Source organism: Sander lucioperca, chromosome 20, assembly GCF_008315115.2.
Source record: "Sander lucioperca isolate FBNREF2018 chromosome 20, SLUC_FBN_1.2, whole genome shotgun sequence".
Classification (NCBI taxonomy): domain Eukaryota; kingdom Metazoa; phylum Chordata; class Actinopteri; order Perciformes; family Percidae; genus Sander; species Sander lucioperca.
In genome coordinates this window covers 20,184,151-20,188,778 of record NC_050192.1, presented here as the reverse complement: position 1 = coordinate 20,188,778, position 4,628 = coordinate 20,184,151, and positions in this window count along the sequence as shown.

Here is a 4,628-nt window from a genome sequence, read left to right as displayed (position 1 = left end):
ACACACACACAGAGACACACACACACACACACACACACACACACACACACACACACACACACACACACACACACAGAGACACACACACACACACACACACACACACACACACACACACACAGAGACACAAACACACACACACACACACACACACACACACAAACAGACACACACACAGACACACACACATACACACACACTCACACAGAGACACACTTCCCTGGAAGTGATCATTTTTAATCAGAAACACCTTCAACACTCACACACACACTAACACACACACACGCACACAAACAGACACAGACACACACACATACACACAGGAACACACACGCACACACACACACAGAGACACACACACACACACACACACACACAGAGACACACACACACACACACACACACACACACACACACACACACACACAGATGTTACTCATTGTTTACTCAACTATTTTTAGTTTGTTTTTAGAAAAATAATTTTAATAAAAGTCTTCATAAAGAGTGTGAAGGGTTAAACATGTACAGTGACATCATGGGTTCAGTTCCAGGTTCTCTGTCATCTCCTCAGTCCACCTTAAAACCAGAGCTGTTGAGGAATTAATCAAGTACAGTGAGAGCAGCCATTGTCTCTGTGTGTGTGTGTGTGTGTGTGTGTGTGTGTGTGTGTGTGTGTGTGTGTGTGTGTGTGTGTGTGTGTGTGTGTGTGTGTGTGTATGTAAGTGTGTGTATGTGTGTGTGTGTGTGTGTGTGTGTTAGCGTGTGTATGTGTAAACGTGTGTCTGTGTGTGTTAGCGTGTGTGTTTGTGTAAGCGTGAATGTGTGTGTGTGTTGAAGGTGTTTCTGATTAAAAATGATCACTTCCAGGGAAGTGTGTCTCTGTGTGAGTGTGTGTGTGTGTATGTGTGTCTGTGTTTGTGTGTGTGTGTGTGTGTGTGTCTGTGTTTGTGTGTGTGTGTGTGTGTGTGTGTGTGTGTGTGTGTGTGTCTGTGTTTGTGTGTGTGTGTGTGTGTGTGTGTGTGTGTGTGTGTGTGTGTGTGTGTGTGTGTGTCTGTGTCTGTGTGTTTGTGTGTCTGTGTGTGTGTCTGCACTTGTTTTACTATATTCGTGGGGTCCAAAAACCGGGAATACAGTATACTTGTGGGGTCCCGACAGCTTTGTGGGCCCAAAATGCTGGACCCCACAAGTTTAAAGGTCTGTTTGAGGGTTAAGACTTGGTTTTAGGATTAGGGTCAGAATTAGGTTATGGTTAGGGTGAGGGTAAGGGTTAAGGTTAGGCATTTAGTGGTGATGGTTAAGGTTAGGGTAAGGGGCTAGGGAATGGATTATGTCAATTAAGGTCCCCACAAAGATAGTGAAACAAATGTGCATGTGTGTGTCTCTGTTATCTCGGAGATATCGCCAATAAAAAAATAAATGTCGGTCTCTGCTTTCGTAGAAATCTGAGATTAAAAGTCCGAACTATCAAGCTAAGGTTATCTGAAAGATTATAAAGTTATAAAGTATAGGATACAACTATTCCTGAATTTCAGGAATAGTTGTATCCTATACTTTATAACTTCATAATCTTTCAGACAGATAACCTTAGCTTGAATTAGTTATTATTTGATCTCTTGTCTGTTTTTTTGTAACAAAACTGAAACATGAGCTGTTATTCAGTTTCTGTTGCTTTCATTTATTTAGGAGGATCTTTATAGACGTAATTATTCATAAATCNTATGTATGTATATATTAGGGCTGTCGATTAAAAAAAATAATGTAATTAATTACATACTCTGTGATTAATTAATCGAAATTAATCGCATACATAATTAACGGTGCCTGAACCGATACTCTTTAAGAAAGTAAAAAAAGAAAAGAAAACAAAGGTACTAAACAACAGTCGGTGACATTAAAGAACGGCTTGTTTATTGCTAAGGCCATATGGTCAAAATTAAATGATTTAATAATAATGTATAACAACAACAATAACTTATTTCACTAGTAAATTGCTGTTGAATGACGAACAACCATCAGATGCAAAAAGGACATTTATAATAACTTAAAATGTACCACGAGGCTGTAGTTTACCAGTTTCATTGAACGCACCGTCTGTGTTTTTCCGACGGCAGATTGTTACATCCTGGTGTTGAATCCTCTACAGTAAAACACAGTCACACTTACACCGTTCAGAGTTAGCTGTCAGCATTTTAACTGTTTTTAATCCAGCTACTAGCTAGCGGTAGGCTAACGTTAGCTGCTGTCGAGTGTAGTGTTAACTAGCTAGCGGTAGGCTAACGTTAGCTGCTGTCGAGTGTAGTGTTAACTAGCTAGCGGTAGGCTAACGTTAGCTGCTGGTGAGTATAGTGTTAACTAGCTAGCTGTAGGCTAACGTTAGCTGCTGTCGAGTGTAGTGTTAACTAGCTAGCGGTAGGCTAACGTTAGCTGCTGTCGAGTGTAGTGTTAACTAGCTAGCGGTAGGCTAACGTTAGCTGCTGTTGAGTATAGTGTTAACTAGCTAGCGGTAGGCTAATGTTAGCTGCTGTCGAGTGTAGTGTTAACTAGCTAGCGGTAGGCTAACATTAGCTGCTGTTGAGTACAGTGTTAACTAGCTAGCGGTAGGCTAATGTTAGCTGCTGTCGAGTGTAGTGTTAACTAGCTAGCGGTAGGCTAACGTTAGCTGCTGTCGAGTATAGTGTTAACTAGCTAGCGGTAGGCTAACGTTAGCTGCTGTTGAGTATAGTGTTAACTAGCTAGCGGTAGGCTAATGTTAGCTGCTGTCGAGTGTAGTGTTAACTAGCTAGCGGTAGGCTAACGTTAGCTGCTGTCGAGTATAGTGTTAACTAGCTAGCGGTAGGCTAACGTTAGCTGCTGTTGAGTATAGTGTTAACTAGCTAGCGGTAGGCTAATGTTAGCTGCTGTCGAGTGTAGTGTTAACTAGCTAGCGGTAGGCTAACGTTAGCTGCTGTCGAGTGTAGTGTTAACTAGCTAGCGGTAGGCTAACGTTAGCTGCTGTCGAGTGTAGTGTTAACTAGCTAGCGGTAGGCTAACGTTAGCTGCTGTCGAGTGTAGTGTTAACTAGCTAGCGGTAGGCTAACGTTAGCTGCTGTCGAGTGTAGTGTTAACTAGCTAGCGGTAGGCTAACGTTAGCTGCTGTCGAGTATAGTGTTAACTAGCTAGCGGTAGGCTAACGTTAGCTGCTGTCGAGTATAGTGTTAACTAGCGTCCCGTGCAGCGGTGTTTGTGTTGCCTGTATCGTCTGTTTCAGAGCATCAGAGAGAAGAGCAGACATATCAGTGGCTCCAGATTTCGGTAGCCAACCCTATTCAGGAAGATTTTTACAAGTAAATGTTCCAGTTAATGATCCAGGCAGCACATTCTCATCTCCCTCCTTCATTTTACAGTCCAATGGTGGCTAGAACGGCTGGAATGGATTAATCTGCGTTATTTTTTTATTTTTTTTATACATATATATATATATATATATACATTTATTTTTTATTTATTTTATTTTTTCTTCTCTTTCTTTTCTTTATGTGACTGTCTGGTTATGTTTATGTCTTGTATCACTTGTGGTTTCTTGTATTGTCTCAAATTAAAATAAAAAAAAAAAAAAAAAAGGCACTTAGAAAGTGGGGAAACTCTGACAGGAAGAGGTCTGGCAGACCCAAAGCCACAGCAGAATCAGAAGACACGTTTCTGAGAGTCAACAGCTTCAAGCTCAGCTTAATAGTGGTCGTAATAAGCAAGTCTCAGTTTCAACTGTAAAGAGAATTACCTGGGCCAAGAAACATCGCCAATGGACTACTGAAGACTGGAAGAAGGTGCTATGGACTGATGAATCAAAATTTGAAATCTTCAGTTCATCACGCAGGATTTTTGAAATCTTCAGTTCATTTTTTTTTTTGTAGATTTTTGTACGCCGTCGAGTAGGCGAAAGGATGGTTCCTCAGTGTGTGACATCAACTATCAACTGTCAAACATGGAGGAGGAAGCGTGATGGTCTGGGCTGTTTTGCTGGATCCACAGTCGGTGATTTGTACAGAGTGAAAGGCACCCTGAACCAAAACAGCTACCACAGCATTTTGCAGCACCATGCAGTACTCTCTGGTATGGTCAGGGGTTCATCCTACAGCAAGATCAGGACAAGCTCAAGTCCAAGCTACGCCAGAACTACCTTAGCAAAAAAGAACAAGATGGTAAGCTTAAAAACATGGAGTGGCCCGCACAGTCACCAGACTTAAACCCAAGGGGGTTAGCTTCGCTTCAGAGCTCTAACCTCCTATGGCGCCATTTTGATGCTACCAAGCCATCACCTCCTGTTAGCATCCCATTGACTGCCATTCATTCTGACGTCACTTTGACAGAGAATAACTTTACATCTGAAGAGTTTAAAGACTCTATTTGTCCATTGTTTATTTCTAAAGAAACACGACAATGTATAAAAGGCTCCATTACCTTGTAGCTCACGTTATGGCTCCGTAGCAGACGTTTTTATAAAAATAGGCTAACGATTGGGTCATAACCACGAGACTTACTGTCTCATAGTAGAGGAATTACCGTATAGTACAGGAGAAGCTCTCAGGCAGTTTGGACTTCCATTAGCTGTTTAAGTTTAATTACTAATGTTAACTATCATTTTAGTGATC